This window comes from Gopherus flavomarginatus, chromosome 1 (assembly GCF_025201925.1).
Source record: "Gopherus flavomarginatus isolate rGopFla2 chromosome 1, rGopFla2.mat.asm, whole genome shotgun sequence".
Classification (NCBI taxonomy): Eukaryota; Metazoa; Chordata; order Testudines; family Testudinidae; genus Gopherus; species Gopherus flavomarginatus.
Window position 1 is genome coordinate 314,814,037 of NC_066617.1, and position 23,385 is coordinate 314,837,421.

The following is a 23,385-nucleotide window of genomic DNA, read 5'->3' on the forward strand; positions in this document are numbered from 1 at the left end:
AATTCCCTGCCCATGGGCCCAGGCCCGGCTTTAGGCCGATTCGCCCGATTCCCAGGAATCGGGCCCCGCGCCTTAGACATTTTTTTTTTTAAACTTACCCTGGGTCCCTGGCTGCGATCTGCTCAGGGGTCTTCCATGGTCCCACTCCCTTGAGCCCCGGCCGGAGCGTGGCAAGCCCCGAGGCCCTGGTCTCCCGGCTGGAGCTCCGGGCCTTTAAATAGCCTCCAGAGCCCTGGGGTAGTGACAGGCTCAGGGGACTATTTAAAGGGTCAGGGCTCCAGCTGCCTGCCTCTGCCATCCCAGTCCTTTAAATAACCGCCAGAGCCCCACCACCCCCATGCATTCCCCCAGGCTCCCACGGCTATTTAAAAGGTGCAGGGAAGGGTAGGAGCTGGGGAGCCCCGGGCCCTTTAAATAGCCCCCAAAGCCCTGGGATAACAGGGAGCTTGGGGACTATTTAAAGGGCTGGGGCTCCAGCTGCCTCTGCTGCACCCTCTGCCTTGCCCACACCAGCCCCGCTCCCCCTGCCTGCAGCCAGCTCTGCACCCCGTGCCCACAGCCCTGTCAAACCCCCTGCCGTGTCTCCAGTCAACCCCTGCCACACACCCGTGGCCCTGCCCAAAGCCAGCCAGCCCCACACACACTGCTGCCCACACCAGCCCTGTACACCCTGCCCTGTCTCCAGCCAACCCCTGCTGCACCCCCCGCCTGAAGCCAGGCAGTCTCTGCCTCTGTCTCCAGCCCTGCCAACCCCTGCTGCATCCCCCCGCGGCCCTGCCTGAAGCCAGCGCGCCCCACACACCTCCTATCTCCAACCAACCCCGCACCCCTTGCCCTGCCTCCAGCCAGCCCCATGTCCACTGCTGCCCTGCAGTTCCAGGACAGTAACCCTGCACACCTGCTTCAGTGAGGTGGGCAGGGAGCAGCTGGGAGCCACACATGTGAAACAGCAGTCATTAATAACCAATCAACAGCATATATGATGCAATGTACATAATTTATAATTTTATTATTTATATAGTTATGGAAAGTAAATAATACATGAAAGAAATGAAAGGCTTTTTTTTTTCCACTTTTTTTTTTTAAGTCATCCCTGCCAGGGCCCCACCGAAAATGTTCAAATTGGGCCTCGCACTTCCTAAAGCCGGCCCTGCGTGGGCCTGGCTGGTGTTTTCTACACACTCAGTCGCAAGCCAGCTCAGTTCTTCACAGTAACAAGCATTTGACCCAGTGATGTAGGGTGAATCATAGAATATCAGGGTTGGAAGGGACCTCAGGAGGTTGTCTAGTCCAACCCCCTGCTCAAACCAGGACCAATTCCCAACTACATCCTCCCAGCCAGGGCTTTGTCAAGCCTGACCTTAAAAACCTCTAAGGAAGGAGATTCCACCACCTCCCTAGGTAACCCATTCCAGTGCTTCACCACTCTGAGTGAAAAAAATATCCAACCTAAACCTTCCCCACTGCAACTTGAGACCATTAGTCCTTGTTCTGTCATCTGGTACCACTGAGAACAATCTAGATCCATCCTCTTTGGAACCCCCTTTCAGGTAGTTGAAATCAGCTATCAAATCCCCCCTCATTCTCCTCTTCTGCAGAATGAACAATCCCAGTTCCTTCAGCCTCTCCTTATAAGTCATGTGCTCCAGCCCCCTAATCATTTTTGTTGCCCTCTGCTGGACTCTTTCCAATTTTTCCACATTCTTCTTTTAGTGTGGGGCCCAAAACTGGACACAGTACTCCAGATGAGGCCTCACCAATGTCGAATAGAGGGGAATGATCATGTCCCTTGATCTGCTGGCAATGCTCCTACTTATACAGCCCAAAATGCCATTAGCCTTCTTGGCAGCAAGGACACACTGTTGACTCATATCCAGCTTCTCGTCCACTGGAACCCCTAGGTCCTTTTCTGCAGAACTGCTTCCTAGCCATTCGGTCCCTAGTCTGTAACAGTGAATGGGATTCTTCTGTCCTAAGTGCAAGACTCTGCACTTGTCCTTGTTGAATCTCATCAGGTTTCTTTTGGCCCAGTCTTCTAATTTGTCTAGGTCCTTCTGTATCCTATTCCTACCCTCTAGCGTATCTACCACTCCTCCCAGTTTAGTGTCGTCTGCAAACTTGCTGAGAGTGCAGTCCACACCATCCTCCAGATCATTAATGAAGATATTGAACAAAACCGGCCCCAGGACCGACCCTTGGGGTGCTCCACTTGAAACCGGCTGCCAACTAGACATGGAGCTGTTGATCACTACCTGTTGAGCCCGACGATCTAGCCAGCTTTCTATCCACCTTATTGTCCATTCATCCAGCCCATACTACTTTAACTTGCTGGCAAGAATACTGTGGGAGACCGTATCAAAAGCTCTGCTAAAGTCAAGGAATAACACATCCACTGCTTTCCCCTCATCCACAGACCCAGTTATCTCCTCATAGAAGGCAATTAGGTTAGTCAGGCATGACTTGTCCTTGGTGAATCCATACGGACTGTTCCTGATCACTTTCCTCTCCTCGAAGTGCTTCAGAATTGATTCCTTGAGGACCTGCTCCATGATTTTTCCAGGAACTGAGGTGATGCTGACTGGCCTGCAGTTCCCTGGATCCTCCTCCTTCCCTTTTTTAAAGATGGGCACTACAGTAGCCTTTTTCCAGTCATCCGGGACCTCCCTCGTTCACCATGAGTTTTCAAAGATAATGGCCACTGGCTCTGCTATCACATCTGCCAACTCCTTTAGCACCCTCAGATGCAGCGCATCTGGCCCCATGGACTTGTGCTCATCCAGTTTTTCTAAATAGTCCCGAACCACTTCTTTCTCCACAGAGGGCTGGTCACCTTCTCCCCATACTGTGCTGCCCAGTGCAGCAGTCTGGGAGCTGACCTTGTTTGTGAAGACAGAGGCAAAAAAATCATTGAGTACATTAGCTTTTTCCACATTCTCTGTCACTAGGTTGCCTCCCTCATTCAGTAAGGGGCCCACACTTTCCTTGACTTTCTTCTTGTTGCTAACATACCTGAAGAAATCCTTCTTGTTACTCTTAACATCTCTTGCTGGCTGCAACTCCAAGTGTGATTTGGCCTTCCTGATTTCACTCCTGTGTGAAGTACTGTTCTGAGTACTCTGACCACCCCGGGCGCCCTTGGCACAGGACTCGTTGCAGGATCTTCCCAATGACACCACAGAGTTGTAGGGTAATGTTCATCCTACTACGTAGCTGGTACTGAGGGCCTGGCCTGTGTTCTGCCAAACAGGTCAATTGCACCTCAGGATTTCTGCAAGGGATGGGTAATTTTATGACTAATAATAAGAACTATAGTGGTATGTTAGGGTTGCCACCTTTCTAATTGCTGAAAACTGAACATCCTTGCCCCGCCCCGTCCTGTCTCTTTCCCCAAGGCCCCATCCTCTGCTTACTCCTCTCCTCCCACTTGCTTGCTCTCCCCCTTGCCAATTCCCCCCTCTCCAAGGACTCACCTGCTGCCTGCAGAGCCACGCTGGGAGGAGCTGACGCGGAGCCTGCCCATTTGGGGTGGGGGTCGGTCCCCATAGCAAGGGCCCTGTGGTGGAGGCCAGGTCTTGCAGCCAATCCTATGATACATATTAAAATGGGCTAATAAAATCTCATGCTTCAGAGCAGCAGAGGTCAAGAAGGAATTAACGTCTCTGCAAATGTATAGAATTGCACCATTGGCCGATGAGATATTTTTCACCCTTCTAAGGAATTGGCCTCTGCTGCAGAAAGGTCTGATCTAGCATGGCAATATCTAGGTAATATCCTATGTACTTTTGCTGACCAGGAACACCAGTGGTAGTTAAAAACTTCAGAAATCTAAAGTTGCCAACAATGCCTCATCTGTTTGCTTCTCGCTCAACCTTCTCCTTGTCTTTCTCCACTGTGACTCTTTCATATGAGCTGATCTCCCACTTCTGGTATTCCAAGTCACTATGCGCTTATTCATCTCTCTCCTTATGACTCACTTCTGCGATGCCCACAAGAAGTGACTCAAGAATCATAATTACTTAAACAAAAATAAAAACTTTGAATTGAATCCTCTAGCAATATACATAACCACACAATCTTATTAGCATAACCCTTGTCCTACCTCACCAATTCTTTCCCTACTTCTCGTTACCTTCTTTGCCATCATGCCACATCTAAAATTAGATTGTAATTTCTTTGAAGCTGAGCCATTGTCTTTCTCTTTGTCCTGCAATGTGCATTCTACATGCTTGGACACTAGAAATATTTTTTGCTTTCTAAGTTGCTAGGCTGTCATGAAATTAAAGACAGTGTAAGAAATATTCCTTTCAGAAATTATTTCTCTTTTTGGGGGAAGGAAAAATTTTAAACCATCTGAATAATCTATTACAAATGTACCCCTTTCCCTAATAATTGAAAAATAATGTCTACGTTTCTTGTTCACTTCTTGTAACACTACACTCTTCAAGTCAAACATAATCACAGTGAATGACTACTTAAAAAAATCCCCCACAAGTCTAATAACTTCATGATACATGCCAGGAACTTGATCGCTGATAGGACAACAATGTACAGCATGTGTTTCACATTTTAAAATCATGTTCAGTATCCTCTCTACTATTTTTTATATATATTTTTGGCAGATGGTAGACATCATGTCAATTAACTTTTCACAACATTGTATTGGGTGATGTGAAAATGGAATCCTACTTAGAAATTCACTGGTCAGTTATTCACTGCTCTTTTTTGATCAGAAAAGACTCCTCCACACAGAAAGTGTTCTAGGATCTAGTCAGGCAGTGGGCATGCTTTCAATCTGCTGGGGCCTTACATCTGTTTCTGTGTTCCCTGTGAGTTTGCTTTTTTCTACTGGTTTCTCTCTTTCCCCACATTAGCAGTTTAGGCCCATCTACACTACAGAGAGTTGCTGGGGAAGAGTTACAAAACAGTAGCACAAAACATTGTTAAAAAAAATGGATCAATCTCATACTGTAGATTGAACAGGATCGAACCATGTTTTAGTCAATGTCCTCAATCTGGCCGAAGGTGGTCACTAGACCAGCATTTTCAGAGCAGAGTGTTCTGTCCTCTGTGTACCCTAACATATGAATACTGAGGGCTTGATTTAGCTGGGCCCCAGTGTGGGCTCTAGTGTCAGAAAGCCATTCTACTAGGGGGAAGGGAATGTCACAGCAGATCCAGCTTCATGATGGTCATAAGTAGATCGAACCTCTCAGCTGTACATATTTCACTACAGTGGAAACAATATAATGCAGGGCACTCAGTCTAAAATAGCAGATGACTATAACATTAAGAAGACATAGGACCAGATTCTATGCTGTACTTTTGCACTTGCAATATTTTGAGCTGCTATAGGTGCCAATTTGGCCTCCTGATGTAAGTTAGGATAGCTCTTCGATAGCTCAGAATAACTGGTGTGTTCCAGCCACTCTCCATTCCAATCCAGCCACTCCCAACTGCATGCATGAAGAAGCTTGTCCCTCTTAGCAACAGAAGTTGGTCCAACAAAAGATATTATCTCACCTCCCTTGTCTCTGTGCATGCAAGAAAGCAGTTTAGAGCACCCCGTGCCACAACTGCTCTGGGATATTTGCTATTCCACTCCGTGAGGGCACATAAAAGGATCTTAGCAGAGTACAGCACCTACGCCACATTATTTTATATAGGCAAGAATGGTTCCTTAAAATAAAAAGATTAACTGTTTCTTAAACCAAACAATGGGTGCCCGATTCATTGGATTTAGTAATTTATTCCAGTTTTTGTGAATGCATCCCCCAGAGCTTGTCTTCCACAGTCAATTTTAGTGCTAGGAACTTTAGGCCTCAGTCTCTTCTTGCATCATTTTTTCACTGCCTAACTCTATTGACTTCAGTGGGGTTTCTCTTGATTTACACAAGTCTAACTGAAAAGAGAATCAGGACTGCTCAAATTAATAGACAGTATAGATCACTGCATGTAGCTTGTGAAAAGGAATTGTCTATTATACCTGTTACTTTATTCAGACATAGATTACCACATTTTGGGGCCAGTTGCATTTAAGGAAGTGGTAAAACTCCCATTAATCTGTGGTAGCTGGATTAGGTCCATTGTAGCTGGAATGACTGGGTGCGGAGGATGCATCTTTAGTGTAATCTAAACTACAGTAGACATTCTAAACTTACATCTGGTTCTATCTTAGGCTTTTTTGGAAATATTTCAAGAGACAGAGGACCTGACTGAAGCCCACTGAAGTCAATGGAAAGAAGACAGTTGACTTCAATGGACTTTGGATCAGGCCCATACTTAAGTCGTGTAGCAAAAAATCTAGAGCTTTAGAACAGGCAGCTCCTAGCACAGTGGGATTTTGGTCCCTAACCAGGGTTCCTAGTATGATCACAATACAAAAAAGCAATAAATAAATAAAAAACAACAATATGGTTATACCAATGATCTGCAGATAGTGACGATATTTTTAACATCCACGGCATTATCTCCAATAAAAATAAAAGGTTATTGTAGTGAACAACTGATCTACAGTGTTGTGCAGACTGCTGGTTATTTAAAAAAATATTTTTCTTTAAATGCTATATTTAGCTCTAAACCACAATTTGGGGGAAATTGTGGCTTTTCATGATTTTCAGTTGATGAGTCATCTCATGGCTTTTCACCTTGAAAGCGTCTTTGACATTTTATTGCACCGCATCATGTGATGCAACTTATGTAACTCATGCAGTGCATCACAATGTTACATATCAACTTTTTTTAAAGTGAGTATTAAAACAATGTTGATAAAGAAAATACGCATTGCACAAATTAGCTGATGTGTCCTGACCAGATATGCCAGCCACACCCAGCTCCTCAGTTAAAATATGAAGTGAAATGTGATCTTGCTCAAAAGTATGCCTAAAACAACTGGAGTTTAAGAGAAACTTTAATATATCTCACAATAGTTATATTTTAAGGCAGTGAGTCCCCTGATCCTAAACTCTTACAGATTATGCTGATATGTCCAGCATTTATTTGTGGATTTGAAAAATCCACTCCCCTGAGCGACGCAGTTAAACCAACCTAACCCCCCCCTGTAGACAGCGCTAGGCCAATGGCAGAATTCTCCTGTCAGCCTAGCTACCCCCTCAGGAAGATGGATTACCTACGCCAATCACAGAACCCCTTTTCATCAGCATAGGTAGTGTCTTCACTGAAGCGCTACAGTGGTGGAGCTGCAGCAGTGCAGCTATGCCACTGCAGCGTTTTAAGTGTAGACAAGCCCTGAGGTTAGATAAGAACAGACTGAGGACTTGTTTACACTTAAAATGCTGCAGATGTGCTGCTGTAGCCCTTCAGTGAAGATGCTATCTATGCTGATGGCAGGAGTTCTCCCCTATCAACATAGGTAATCCACCTCCCCAGGAGGTGGTAGCTAGGTCGAGGGGAGAATTCTCCCTTTGACCTAGTGCTGTCCATACTGGGGGCTAGGTCGGTTTAACTGCATCACTCGGGTGTGGATTTTTCACACCCCTGAGCAACATAGTTATATTGTCCTAATTTCCTAGTGTAGACCAGGCCTGAGTGAGAGAGACCATCTGAGCACCAGAAAGCCCAGTGTAGTGGAAGACTCTGGAAGAAAACTGGGGAGAGTTGTTTTGGGTCAGGGTGTAGGCTGAAAAGAGCGCTCTTGCTGCTATGAGCAAAAGAATCTGTTTCCTGCTATTTGATTCCTTCTGCATTCAGAGAAACAGGACTTTGTGCATTCTTTGTAAATAAACAATACTGCTTCAAAGAAAGACTTGACTATCACTAGTTTCTGCTCCTAACTGGATCACCCACAGAACCTCAAATGCTGACTATCCACTTAAGTCGAGAAGGGGAACATCACCAGGGCTAAGTTAAAGAATTTTGTGCTCCCTCAAGCTATGGAAATTGGGGTCCTCCCCACCTTCCTTAAACTAAACAGAGCATGTGATATACAGTCTGTAAATATGATAATATCTCCATTTATTGTGTGTAACTGCATAATATGTAATCAGTTAGTTTGCCAAGACTCTCGCAATTATAAATGCAAATATGTATATACAGAGAGATATAGACAGATTTGAGAATTGGGGAGAGAGCATCCTGTATCACAATCCTTTCCCTCCTTTATCTGTTCATTTCAGTGTAGGACCAGGGTTTTGGTTCCATTGGAAGTGGATGTCTGCAGCTCACTGAACATGCACACACAGGGTTGAGTTCAGTTTTAAAATGAATGCCTGTACCTGAATGAGTGCCAGCCACACCCAAAAAACATGGTAGGTTTGCAATGAGATTTAGTTGCTTCCTTTTACTGTTGACAAATCAGGTAGCCTTCAGAACCTCAGGTCACCACAGGATTTAGATTTGTTTTTATCCATTTAACTGGATATCAGGAATAATAACTCATCCACCTTTCACTGAGAGATCAGATCTGTCCACCAGATCTTTCCCAAAATATCCAAATCTAAATCTAACTCCTTCTTTTGCTCTGGGAAACATTTGCTAAGTAGGCTAATCTCTTGTATTTATGAAATGTGACTTATAAATGAACTTGATGGTGCCCAGTTGGCTCCACAGCGATAGGGGAAAGCCTTCCTGCTCAAAGAAGAACTGGCTCAAAAGAGCAAGTAAGTTAGTGCATTGGATATCTGAGCCTCCAGAGCCAGAGACACTTTGCTGGCTTTTCAAAAGCCAGCAAGGCTCAGAGAAACTTTGCCAGCTCCTCAGGGAAAGAGGCACTGAGTCTCAGCTGGCTCTGGACACAAGTGTGAGCTGATTGAATACAAATAAGTGACTGGCTCTGAAAAGCTGATTGTGGGATTGGACCTCAGCAGCTGAGTAAGCAGGAAAGCTGGTTCTTTTCTGCCTGGGAAGAAGGGTGAACTTGGGTACTAGGATGGCCATCTACCACGATCCTGAAAAGGACACCGTGACTCTGGTGGCTTGTGACACCAATGCCAACAAGGAGACAGAACAAATCAAAGATGAGCGAAACCCTGAAAAGAGACCTGAGAAACTGGACCCCTCCCGGAAGCCCCCCTACTTTTAGATGACTCTGTTCACCATGAACATCTGGAAGAGTGCTGAGAAGAGCCTCAATTGCCTAGGGTGCCAAACCTACCTGTGCTTCTGCTTAGGGCACCAAACCTCAGTGTACTGCAGACCCATGCACCAGGTCGCAATGCTACTCACTGAAGTTTGGCCTGCCCAACCAGTCATATGTCATGATAGGTGGCAGCTGGGCCAAACCTGGCCAAGACTAAAATAGGGTTCCCACCTCTGAGAGGCAGAAAAAAAAAATCATCCATTGCCCCTCGCAACAGCCTGACCCTCCTCTTTCCCTCTCAGGTGCCCTCACAATCCTGACACCCCCAGGCCATTAGTCTTTACACCTGCCCCCTCCCAGGAGCCTCAATCCAGGGAGCTCCCCCTCCCATCTTCTCCTAGAAGCCCCTGCCTCCCTGACCCTGATGCCCACTCTTTACTCCACCCTGCTGGCAAGCCTTGGATCTGTCATTTGCACCTTGTATACAGTAGGTTGCAGGGCTGCTAGTACTGGGTCAGGCTTCTGTACCAGATATGGCCTGGCCACAGAGCTTCCTTTTCAGAGAGACATACCAGCTGTGTTCACTATAAGATCCTTTAACACACAGCCAGGAATGGCTGTTGTGAGCTTATGGCAGGGGTAGGCAATCTATGGCATGTGTGCCGAAGGCGGCACACAAGCTGATTGTCAGTGGCACTCATGCTGCCCGGGTCCTGGTCACCGGTCCGGGGGGGGGGAGGGGTCGGGGAAATCTGCATTTTAATTTAATATGAAGCTTCTTAAATTACATGCAACAATGGTTTAGTTAAATATTATAGACATAGAAAGAGCCCTTCTAAAAAAGTTAAAATGTACAACAGATCTGTCGCATCTTACGCGCATTTAACATGCTCGATTTCAGCTTTACGTGGTTGGCAAAAAACAAGAAAAATAATTTTAATACTGTACCTGTAGTGCGGGCGATTTGCCTGCCATTACACTCAATGTAATTTTGACTAGACGCAATTTTCGCTTTACGCGCTGACTGTGGAACGTAACCTCAGCGTAAGATGCGACAGACCTGTACTGGCATGCAAAACTTTAAATTACAGTCAAAAAACGAAGACTCAGCACACCACTTCTGAAAGGTTGCCACCTCCTGGCTTATGGTAAGGTCTGTTAAACATGGTACCACCTAGTGGCTGAGCAGCATAATACAAGTTAGCATTCCATTACATCTTCCCCTTTAAGTACTGTAGAACCTCAAAGTTATGAGCCTTTGAGTTATGAACTGACTGGTCAGTCACACACACCTCATTTGGAACTGGAAGCACGCAATCAGGCAGCAGAGACAAAACAATAGCAAATACTGTACCATGTTAAATGTAAATTATTTAAAAAAAGGAAAAGTTAAAAAAAATTGACAAGGTAAGGAAACTGTTTCTGTGCTTATTTCGTTTAAATTAAGAAAGAGTTAAAAGCAGCATTTTTCTTTTGCATAGTAAAGTTTCAAAGCTGTATTAAGTCAATGTTACATTTCAGATTTACCAGCAACCTCCATTCCTGAGGTGTTTGTAACTCTGAGGTTCTATTGTATGACATTTCTACCATTTACAATATCATACTATCTTAAAGTTCAGTACAGATCAGGTCTGTTAAGTGTCTCTGAATAATGCTGGTTTTCTAATGAGATGACCCAAATGTGTAACAACTTGGTCATCTGGCTGTCTATTAGTTGCAAAGACTGTCTCTGGTTGGTTTGGAATCTTTGAGTCTTCTTCTTGTTCTGCATCCAGCATCTGTAGAGTTTTCTCTGTTGATTGTTCTTACTAAGGAACAAACTGTAGATGTCAAAGATTTCTGTTGAATTCTTCACTGGTGATCAAGATGACCAGTGACCTGGGCAGTCAGTTCTTCCCTCCCCTTCTCCCCAATAGCTGAAGTTCTCCATCCTTTTTCTCCATCTCGTTTAACACAAACGTTGTCACCAGGTTCTAGACTTGGCATTTCTCTGAGTGACATCTAATGCCAAAGCATTTGTAAGCTCTTTTTACCTTTTAATCTAATTTGGCAGCTCTCTTCATGTCTTGCTACTTTGGAGATAGAAGTACTGTTCCAACTTTGGAAAAGAACCTGAGTTGTCCTCCCCCCAAGAATTGTGCTGGACTGTATCCAGTAAGTACTATTGGCATTGATCTATAGCTCAGAAGAGCAAGAAATGGATCTTCCTGCTGTAGGAGTTTCTTGGCTGGCTGTACAACTCTCTCAGCTTCTCCATTTTCTTGTGGGTAATGTGGGCTGCTAGTAATATGATCAAAATCATATTTTGTTCGGAATGACAAATCCTGCTGCAGTGAATTGTGGTCCATTGTTTGTTACTAGTTCTGGAATACTGAAGTGAGCAAAAGTGCACTTCAGTTTCTCAATAACACAGCAACAGGTTATGTCTTTCAAGTATGTTATTTCTATCTATGCCTGAAAAAAAAAAACAGTTCACTATTACCAAGTAATGATATCCTCTGAATTTGTGTAAATCTGCAGCTAGTATCTTCCATGGTCAGTCTGGTGCTGTTATCAAAGATTGTTTGCATTGTGTTGTCTGTTAGTTCTGCAATGTTCACATGCAGATACTTTATGTCTTTGTTGATGCCCAGCCTCCACACTGACTGATTAGCCCATTCATGACATCTAGTTAGCCCCGATCCATGAAGGATATAAAGATTTAGGATTTCTCCTCTCATTTCATTTGGAATTATGATGCAGTCACTTTTAATTAGGAGTCCATTTGAACAGCTTAATTGTTCACATACCACAAAGTAGTCTCTTGTTGTTTCCTTAGTATCCTTTAGATACTTGGGTCAGCCTAATGTAACTTAGAACTTCTTAAAAGTTGTGTGTGTGTCAAGGTTGCTTGTTGTAGCTGGTACGGTCTCTTTTCTGACCATGGTCTAGTATGTGTCCACAGCATCCATGTACGCTTTACATCATCTTCTAGTTCACAGGTAGTTGAATGAGATTCTGGGCTCCATAACAGTGTCTGCTACCACCAGGTTTTTTCCAGCAACATATTTAGCAAATGGGTTAAATCACATTAACCTTATCAAAAGACATTGGTGTCTCAGTGGTGTTTGATTCAGGACTTTTCCATTGATGAGGGTTTAAGCAGTATATGGTCTGTTATCAATGTATAAGAGTCTAATCCATATTGATACATGTAAAAAAGTTCTCAGGTGTCCATTGTGCTATGAGGGGGGAATAGCTCAGTGATTTGAGCATTGACCTGCTAAACCCAGGGTTGTGAGCTCAATCCTTGAGGGGGCCACTTAGAGATCTGTGGCAAAAATCAGTACTTTTGGCTCTAACTCAAATCAATGTTATTGCAACAATACACCACCGATGTTCCCTCTAATTTTTTCCATCTATGTGCAGAATTAATTTTATGTGCAGCATCAATATCGAGATAATGCAGAGATCTAGGAGCCATTTGACTTCATTGGCTTATGTGAGAAAGTCATGGGAAAACTTCCAAATGAGGAAAGTTTAGTACTATTTAGATTAAAGAGTGCATACGTGAGAAAGGATATAATAGAGTTGCAAAAAATAATGAATGAGTTAATTGGGAGCTCCTATTTACCCTCTCAATACAAGAACAGGGTGGCATTTCAATCAAAATGAAGAGCAACACATCTAAAATTGATAAAAGGAAAAAATATTATCATGAATAACTGACTTGTGGAACTCACTGCTAATAGAGAACTGTACACAAGAGTTTATAAGCATTCATAAAAAGATTATTTGTTTATATGAATAAAAAATACCCCCCATCACCTAAGCAAGCAATGCTCTATGGAGAGACCCTGCTGCTACCTATGGCAGGTGGGAGACAAATACAGACAATTGCTTTCCTTTCTAATGCTCCCTCCCTCTGTCCTTCCAAGGGTTCTAGTGCCCTCTCCTTCCAGTTCCTGACCTCAGAGGAACTACTGACCAATCCTGCTCCTCCCTTTCCCCTGTTTCCAACTGCAGCTCCCTCCCTTTTGTCCCCATCTCCAGCAAAACCCATGATGAGTGGCTGATTGCAACTCAGCTCACTGCCTGGTCTAAGACTAAACTAAGCACCGTAAACTGAGTGCAGACCAGTGCCCTAAGCCTAAAGATCTAGCTCAATGCCTTTCTCCTCAAGGAGAAAAGAAAAGGACCTTTCTACCACAGCCCTTTCTCTCATAGAGACAAGACATATTCTCTTCCCCCTAGGTTTGGAAAGACATCCCTGAAAGTGTGAGTAGGTACCTTTTATAGGCCTGAGGGACAGTGTGCGTGAACAGGTGTGTGGGGAAGTGAGTGTGAGCAGTTGTGCAGGTTTGAGGGAGAAGTGAGTGGGAAAACAAGAAAAAGAGGGAGGATAAGATACACCAAAATATACAGTCAACTGACGGGGGGAAAAAAAACTACTAATAGTTTGCACTTGTTCCTTCTGAGGCCATCAGATAAGTTTATACATTTGATTTAGCCACACAATAACTATTTGGAAGCTGGTAAATATTTCATCTCCTTTCTACAAATGGAAAAATTGTACTAATATTATTATTTCTCTAATAGTAGCTTTATGACAAAGTAGTCTGGTCCCCAAGTGCACAGTGTAAGAACATAGAGGTCAGGTAATTTTTCTCAATCAAAGAAACAATGTATTTCTTTAAATGTGTTAGCTTTTAAAAATAGCTATTTTACATTTCAACTCAATTATACTGGAGTAAGAAAAATAATGTGTCGTTTTCTATTGTCTGGTTGTGGGAGCAGTAGCAGTTTTCAAAGCTGATAAATGATGTAAGTTCCAAGATCAGATTTCAATATAAATTGCAATGTTTAATAAATTATGTACAGTGCTGCTGAGGGAACCATCTCCCCGCCATAGCCCTGGGGCAAGGCTTCTCTCCCCTCCCCAAAAACCCTGCATGCCCCAAGCTCCCCAAACCCCCATCACCACCTCCGACTGCCCCCACCCACCCTACACATCCTCCATACACACCTGTGTGCGCGTCTGCTCAGCTGATGCATGGCCTTTGATGGCCTCTTGTGCCGAGGGAACAAAATACACCACCTAGGCCGTAGCTGCTTGCATCCTTGCTGGCTATTGTGGGCTGTTCACATCATAGTACTTGAGAATTGGAGCTGTTGAGATAATTTTTTTTAATCTTTTTTAAGGCATTTTCTTCATTTGGCCCTATAACCACAATATGTTGGACTTTAATAGTTCATTCAGCGATAAAATCACTGAAGGAAAGTTTTCAAGGTATCAGCCATGGTAATTTACCATTCCCAGGATGTATCTCCGTTCTGGCACATTCATTGGTGCACTCAAGTTTCAAATTGCTTTTACTTTCTCAGGCCTAGGACTTATTTCATCTTTGTTTATTGTCTGTCCCAAAAACTCATTTGGGGAAGGTGAAAAATGCACTTTTATTTGTTTAGCTTCAGTCTGAACAGACATATTAGAGACTTAGAACTTCATGGAGGGGTTTGTTGTGTTCTTCCATTAAAGACCTATTTATCAAAATATTGTCCATGAAAACCATAACTCCATTTTTCACTAACAGTTCTGCCATCTCTCTTTGTAAATTTCAGGTGCACTAGTAATCCCAAAAAGTAGTCTTTGAAAGCAAAATCTCCAAAGAGTGATAAATGTAGTCAGTTTTGAAGTCTCTTTGGCTAAGAGAATTGCCCAGAATCTGCTTGATGCAGTCAGCTTGGAGAATACAACTTCTAAGCTAGTTTCAGCTTTTCCAGGTTGGGCAAATTGCTCTAGATTTTGCTGTTTGCCTAGCTCAGACTGCCTTGCTATTTGAATATCTGTGTATATAGGGTAAAGTCTCTCTTCAGTTGTAGCTGCGGTGAAAGATTTCTATCTGTTAACCCAATAAATAGCCTCTCACTGATATTTTCATATTTTGCTGTCCAGAAATCACAAATTACCAACCAATAAATCAGGAGTGCTTATGAAAGATTCAACATTTTCTCCTGATTCTTGAATTCTCTGGTGTAAAACATGCTCTAATATCTCAGATAAATGTGGCTTATGAAAAGCATGCATCAAACACAGCCATAATCCTTTCATAGTCATCTTTGTGACTATCTTCAGTAAAGGTAAAAGATTTAAAGATATGCTCTGCTTGCTTCCACATAGTATAAATTAAAGAGCATACCTGAATATCTCTAGTTTCCTTTTAGACTTTGGTTGTAATGTGAAATCTTGCAAAATACTGTTTGCAGTCTCACCACTTGAAAGGTTTATCACAGCTGAAGTTCTCTGGGGCATTGAATGATAGGATATTGATGAAATCTTGCAAAATCTGTTGCTTTTCTCCCTCCTCCTTCTGTCTGCAACCTTTGTTGCTTTGTTCCTTCTGTTTCTGTTCTCTCTGGCACTAGTTTGCTTCTGACTCCATGTCATGTACACTTTATAAACAGTAGATTGCAGGGCTACTACTAACAGATCAGGTTTCTGTGCCAGATATAGAGTGGTCACAGAGCTTCCCTCTCAGTTCTGTTCACAATAAGATCCTTTAATGTACTGCCAATGTTGTGAGCTTGTTAAGGTGTATTACACATGGCTGAAAAGTATAATACAATTTAGCACGCCATTACAGGGGGCTCCCAGTGGTCACGTGACCTGCATGTCATAGTGAAAGCAGCTGCTGGTGTCCCTGGTATGCACAGCAGCTGTTGCTGGTTGCAATGGGGAGGGAGAAGTTACTGATTTATAACTTACAAATAACTTGTAAATTACAAGTAGGGAAAAAAGAAACATTGCAACCAACAATGAAGGAGAAAAACTGTCCAGGCCCTTTAAAAACAGACCAGGTGGCAACCCTAGGCCCAAAGCTGGTCAGGGCCTCCTTGCGATCAGTGGTCCAGTGCAAGTAAACTGAGTGCAGATTGGCTAATCCAGGCCTGAACATCTCTCTATTCCCCAAACCACCTTCCCATCTCCAACATTTTTTTGGGGGGAAATAGTTGAATCTTGCTGCATACCAAGAGGGCCACCAAATCTGGACTCTGGTGGACTAAAGAAGGAAACAAGTTCTAATTCATGGACCACTTACTGAGAATGCCTTGTGGCCAGTGTCCTGTTGTTTAAGCTACAGGGCTGTTAGTTTGAGTGCCCTGGCCTTACTCCTCTTCTGCACAGGCTAAACCATAGAATATCAGGGTTAGAGAGGATCTCAGGAGGTTATCTAGTCCAACCCCTGGACAGATTTTTGCCCCAGATGGCCCCCTCAAGGACATCACAACCCTGGGTTTAGGAGGCTAACGCTCAAACCACTGAGCTATCCCTCCCCCAACTACAGCAGCTGTGCAGTGAAGCACATGCTTCAGCTTGAAAAAAATGGCCAGTAATGCTTTCCAGCACACTCATTCCAGTGTCTATGTCCCCAGACAGAATGCCCCTGGAGCTAGACCAGTGCAAAACCTGTGTGCACACCTCTCCCTGTGTCTCTCTCACCAACACATTGTGTCTTGCAAATTAAGGCATCACAGATCCCATTGGGGAAACAGCAGTGTTGACCTATGAGCATAGTGACATCCTGCCAAAATCTTGATGTCACAATGGAAATGCTCAGGTAAATATGCAACCATGTGTCTAAGTCCTTCAGACTCCAGTATCTGAGAAATAACAAAATAAAATGCTGGTCAAGTGGAAGCAGAAGCCGGTAAGGAAAAAACAGCTTATTTATGTGCCTCTCTTGAAGGGCAAGGGAAGAAATCCCAATGACCGAGTAACATATTCGTAAATGTAATTGCCAATATCACCATATATTTCGTTTGTATACAGTTGACATTCAGGCACTGAGGTTGCACAAGGTCACAAACCATACTCAGAATATAAACTTCTGCGGCCCTAAATGTACTGGTTTAATTGTAGGTGTTTGACAATGAGAGGGTTAATTCAGCTGTTTTTCCTGGTGTAGGTCAGGAGTGTGCATTTCTCTTCAGTGGGGGAGGCCAAGTATTTAGGCTGTGCCTGCACTGAAAGCAGAACTATGCTCATGTTTATAAACATGGTTTTTGCTAACAGAGTTTTAAAATTATTTTCCTGAGTAATGTCAACAGGGATGTTTTGTCTGAGAACCACGTTGGAACTATAGGATAAAATAATGCTACAAATATAGCAGTGTTGGGGGGGTCCCACTTAAAAGATAGTTGTCCACTGACTTGTTCCATTCTGTAGGAAAGAGCATAATTCTTAAAGCACAGCTGGGTCTCATCATCATTGCATAATGGAACCTTGGAGGGGACTGATGTGTTTAATGAGGTCTCCTGATATTGCTGAATTCATAGTATAGATGGAACCATATATCACCTGGTGGGGAGAGAGTCTGTCACATAGCATGACTAATAATTCAGTTATAAGGAAAAATAATTCCTGCTTACACTGCTCTTGTAGATTGCGCTAGAACCCTGCTAGCAACAACTGTATGTGTGCCCAATTTACCCCTGCCTTGAGCCTTGTGCCAGCATTTACAGCTGTGCATAGTCAGTGAAAGGTGGCTATAAAGTGCTGTTAATTTAATTTAGTAACATTTTACAACCACTTTGCACAGGTGTAAATGACTACACAAGGTACAAGACAGTGGAAAAAATCAGGGTACGTGTGCTGAAATGAAAGTCCTTCCACTGACTTCAATGGATGTTGGATTAGGCCCATGGTTCTGCAGGTTGCATAGGCAGTGTCCCTGATGAAAGCCAGGTTGCATCATGAATGTGTAGGCAGGGTCTCTGATGAAAGGTGAGGCGGAGTTATTTTAGGAATCTGAATCTTACTGTGCCCTTGTGAGGATTAGCTTTCTATAACCTGTCTTGTATTTTATATTGATAATTTGACATTTGTGCAATTTTATATGAAAATTAATTTTGTTCTTGGTTGTGGTGTTTAGTGTAGAAGTCACTTCTGGCTGGCTTGATGTAGGAAAAACCAATAGGGCCCAACTTTTGCCTACAAGTGACAGGCCCATAGCTGTTATAAAATGTCTGGCAGCAGCGATTGAGCTCCTCTATCTATTGAGTGGGTTCAATCCTGCCCCAGGATTTTGGGAGTACAATGGGAGTACAATCAGACCTATAGATACTGTTATGCTGAAAAGTGTTAATGTCTGTCCACAAGCTTGCATTTGATCGCTAGGCAATCACAGACCTCATTAAAGCTGATGGGCATCCCAATCACCTTTTCTTCAGGTTAAATGGAAGAAGCAATCAAATTCTTTTATGGAGTAAGGTAGCTGAAACAATAGAAGTCACTGCGTAAAGCACGGGGCCACATGGGAAGGTCTGAGCAAGAACTAACTCAGGGTATGGCTACACTTGAAATTTCAAAGCGCTGCCGCGGGAGCGCTCCCATGGCAATGCTTTGAAGTGCGAGTGTGGTCATGGCGCCAGCGCTGGGAGAGAGCTCTCCCCGTGGAGATTAGCTTAGCTCCCAGCGCTGGGGCACTGTTTACACTGGCACTTTACAGCGCTGTAACTTGCTGCGCTCAGGGGTGCGTTTTTTCACATCCCTGAGCGAGAAAGTTGCAGCGCTATAAAGCACCAGTGTAGCCAAGGCCTTAGGGAGAAGTGCCTTCTCTGGGAACTGATTGCAAAGGCAGGGGCTAGGACATTGATTGGTTGTAGCTATGTGTGTGGGGGTGTCAGAAACAGAAAAGAACCAGAAAGCCATAGCAGACAGCAGCAGGGGAAGCAGGACTGGGGATGGCCTGGGAAGAAGCTAAGGGCTAGTCTACACTAGCAATGCTAAAGCACTGTCGTGACAGCGATTTAACGTGCTTTGTGTGGTCGTGGCACAGCGCAGGGAGAGAGCTCTCCCAGCACTCTAAAAAACCCACCTCCATGAGGGGCACAGCTCCCAGTGCTGGTGCACTGTCTACACTGGCGCTTTACAGCACTGAAACTTGCTGCACTCAAGGGCGTGTTGCAGTGCTGTAAATTGCCAGTGTAGACAAGCCCTAAGTGACAGAGCTTCTTTTGCAAACAGTACTTGCTAGAAAGGCAGACTTGGATTTCTGAACAAGAAAAGTGTCTGCTGTTGTCTGTTCATACTGTGTTCAGGGACATAGGACTTGGTGTATGCTCTTTGGTGCAATCCTGTTTATATATAAAGAAATATATATGATCATAAATCATATGATCAGTTTCTCCTTCTAATAGAAACAACCTGTCAAGGTCCCAAATACTGGGTTAACTGCTTGGGCCAAGGGGCAACAGTATGTAAAACTACAGATCATACCACTACTAAAATACTACACAAAGGCCTAACAAATGTTGTTTCATTCTCAGAATTTGTGATCTGGAAAACTGCAGTTGGTCACTTTAACAGGGTGGTTTGTCCCTTAAGGGTTAGAAGTCTGGGGCAAGCCTACCCCTGTTACTTAGGAGGTACACCTGAGCAGGGATGACTATTTAAAAAAAAAAAAAAAGGGCAACAGAAAGCTGCTGGGGGATAGGCAGAGAGCAAGCTAGCTAGCTGTTGGGGAGGAGGGGTTGCTACCTGTTTAAGACTGGGGTGAAGGACTTTTGTGTTGATTTGTGAACATATCAATAAAATCAGACCAGGAGGAGGAAGCCTGTTGTCATTAGGGGGAGGGATAGCTCAGTGGTTTGAGCATTGGCCTGCTAAACCTAGGGTAGTGAGTTTAGTCCTTGAAGGGGCTATTTGGGGCAAAAATCTGTCTGGGGATTTGTCCTGTTTTGAGTTGGGGGTTGGACTAGATGACCTCCTGAGGTCCCTTCCAACCCTGATACTCTATGATTCTATGACAGCTTGTGGGGAGTTTATTTAAGAAGCCCCTTCATAGGGGGAAATTGAGGTGAAGAGCTTCTTACAGGGATGCCTGAGAGCAGGCCACTCACTGACAGTCACTTGAATCATTGATGATTAATGTTTCCATCTTTAATTGCTGGTATTCCCACAATGCATGTTAAAAGTAGCTTTCATCAAATGATTGTGAGAAATTGCTTTCTGTATGCTTCCTCTTCCATAAATCAGCTGTTTCGGGGGTACTAACAAAGTTCAGATGTGCCTAAAAAAGGTCCACTGTCAAATACAAGATATGTATGTATGTATGTAAGGTTTATACATGTGTGTGGTGTTACAGATAGATTGAGTTATTCATTGTGAATCTTTTTTCTAAACATGGTTGTCTTGTAATCTTGGTGCTACTGTGGTGCAATCAGCACTGCATCTGTTTGGGATTTACTTTTATATTTAGGACTCCATAGGCAAATAGCATGGCTCAGATTAGATCATCCCCCCAATCAGCGCATGGAGGGGACTGTCTGCATATAGTTCTCTACCCTTCTGCACAGAAGGGTAGACACAGCTGTGTTCACTGAATCATTCCCCTCTTTGCTCATCTGGGCCCCATATGAGATTCTCTACAAGTTGGGGTGCACTAAGAAGGTAGAAGAAAAAGGCAAACTGAGGACAGGGGATGATGTACCTTGCCAACTGGAGAGTTTCCAGGTAAAATGTATAGCCCTAGGCTGCATTCTCTTTTCCTTGGAGCAGAGGTAATCAATTATTTTTTGTCAAGGTCCAAATTTTTTGGTCAAGGTATAATCAAGATCCAGACTCCAGAGAAAACAAGACAAAAATAACAATGATGATGATGATGATGATAATAAAAAAACAGATTTTGCAGTCCATTCAAAAGAATTTGGTGGTCTTGATTTGGCTCACAGTCTGCCTATTGACTACTCCTGCCTCGGAGTTTTCTCCCAGGAGTCCTGGGGACAGCTGTGAGAAATGAGTCTCTGGTAGCATGACTCCTAGGAAGCTTTACTGTTGGGGACTCAGAGATGGGGCTGCCAGAGCCTGTGAGGAGGTGTAGGGCCTCTGAGTGGTTGGTTCTGGCTTCCTGCATATCTCTGTGGATTTGCCAGGTTTTAAGAGTGAGCCCCATGGCCTTTTCCATGGGGGGAAACAAAGTTCAGATGTCCATTATCAGATACAAGATATGTATGTATGTAAGGTTTATACATGTGTATGGTGTTGCAGGATTATTGAACAAACAAACTGTACTGAAAATATAAAAGGAAGGCAACAAAAATATATAGACTTAGTTAATGTTTGAGGAGGAAAGCCACAGCGTCAGGTTAGCTCCTCCCATGTGAGAGTTTGCAGGAAAGGACCAGAGAGTATGAGGCTTCACAGCAGTCTCAGAACAGAATCACTTCTCGTGAGAAGGGCTTGTGGGACTGGAGAATGAGCAGGGTTCAAGACCTCTCAGTTGTGTGACTCCATGGGGGCTACAACACTGCTTAGATGGATGGTCCTCCATTCTGCTCTGCTGGCCACCTTCTCATCTGAGAGAATGGCTCTAGCAGGAATCATGCTGCCATTAGCTCAGCCTTCCTGTTAGTCCCACAGGATATAATGCTTTGAGCACCATTGATTTCCTAATGGATTTCCCCGTTGAAATCCTGGGACTGATCAGGAAACGATATTGTGTCTCATCCTCTGTCTCAATCCCTGACCATAGGTCCCTCCCAGCCCTAAAACTTTGCAGAGGGAAGACCTTGTGAAGAAACCACAGAGAAATTTCATAAGGTCCTAATGAAGACAAGATGTTGCTGTCGGAAGCCAATCCCCACTTCGGGCTTGTCTACATCAGAAAGTTGCAGCGCTGGTGAGGGAGTTACAGCGCTGCAACTTAGGAGGTGTACACATCTGCAGGGCACCACCAGCGCTGCAACTCCCTGTTTGCAGCGCTGGCCGTACTCCCGTTTTGTCTCGGGTGTAGAGGATCCAGCGCTGGTGATCCAGCGCTGGTAATCAAGTATAGACACTTACCAGCGCTTTTCTTGACCTCCGTGGAATAAGCAGGTATCCCAGCATACCTGAGGAAGCCTCTGGTAATCAAGCTGGTCTCCTTCCCCGGTTTGCTCTCGCGTTCCCCGAACCCCGAGCAAGCAGGTCTCCTTCCCTGAGGTTTGCTGGGTGGTTCCGGGAACGCGAGAGCAAACCGCGGCGAAGCTGGTCTCCTTCCCCGGTTTGCTCTCACGTTCCCCGAACAAGCAGGTCTCCTTCCCTGCGGTTTGCAGGGGGGTTCCGGGAACGCGAGAGCAAACCGCGGCAAAGCTGGTCTCCTTTCCCGGTTTGCTCTCGCGTTCCCCGAACCCCCGAGCAAGCAGGTCTCCTTCCCTGCGGTTTGCTGGGTGGTTCGGCGAACGCGAGAGCAAACCGGGGAAGGAGACCAGCTTCGCCGCGGTTTGCTCTCGCGTTCCCCGAACCACCCTGCAAACCGCAGGGAAGGAGTCCTGCTTGTTCGGGGAACGCGAGAGCAAACCGCGGCGAAGCTGGTCTCCTTTCCCGGTTTGCTCTCGCGTTCGCCGAACCACCCTGCAAACCGCAGGGAAGGAGACCTGCTTGCTCGGGGGTTCGGGGAACGAGAGAGCAAACCGGGAAAGGAGACCAGCTTCCCTGTGGTTTGCTCTCGCGTTCCCCGAACCTCCCTTGAAGCCGCCCAACAGCGCTGCAGTGTGGCCACATCTAACACCACTTGCAGCGCTGGTTGCTGTAAGTGTGGCCACTCTGCAGCGCTGGCCCTATACAGCTGTACTAATACAGCTGTAACAACCAGCGCTGCAAAATTTTAGATGTAGACATGGCCTTCTATGCCATCAAGAAAGTTCTGCCCATGTAGAATCCTTTCTGCTTGTGTAAGTGGATCCAGACTGAGGGCAGCAGAAAGCCAAAATGAATGCCAGCCAAAGGAGTGAAGAGGTCTATAAAAGGGCTTTTATAAATATTTTGAGAAAAATTCTAGACAAGAAGGATGTTCATTTATAACAACAGATTTATTTGGGCATAAGTATTCATGGTTAAAAAACCCCACTTCTTCAGATGCATATGCTCGAATAAATCTGTTAATCTTTAAGGTGCCACCGGACTCCTCGTTGTTTTTGTGGATACAGACTAACATGGCTACCTCTCTGATACTTGATGTTCATTTATGATTGATTAAATCAATGATGACTGAAATGTCAAAGAGTTGCTGTTAAAATCTGTCTTTAACATAAAAAATAAAGATAGGAGATTTGGTGAATTAGAAAGTTATGAACACCTTGTAGGAATAGCTATCAATAAGAACAGTCAATAGAACACTTGGGAAATGTGAACATTTACAAATTAGTGGGTATCGATGACATGCAACCTAAGGTGTTGAGGAAATGGACTAATACATTTACTAAACCACTGATAATTATTTTTTTAAAAGCCATGGAGAACTGGGGAGACATCAAATAATCAGAGAAAAGCAAATGTGGCACTAAAGTACAACAAAGAGAAGAAGATTGCCATAACCAGGATTAATCTGGTA

At 44.2% G+C, this 23,385-nt stretch overlaps 1 long non-coding RNA gene across 1 annotated transcript in view; it reads right to left on the bottom strand.

Annotated features, from left to right (window-relative positions):
- Positions 1 to 3,476: 3,476 nt before the first annotated feature.
- Positions 3,477 to 23,385, bottom strand: part of LOC127050499 (uncharacterized) — a 151,349-nt gene continuing 131,440 nt past the window's right edge. The window contains exon 10 of the long non-coding RNA XR_007774244.1: positions 3,477 to 3,584. This is a non-coding gene — a long non-coding RNA (uncharacterized LOC127050499). The remainder of the gene's footprint in view (positions 3,585 to 23,385) is intronic.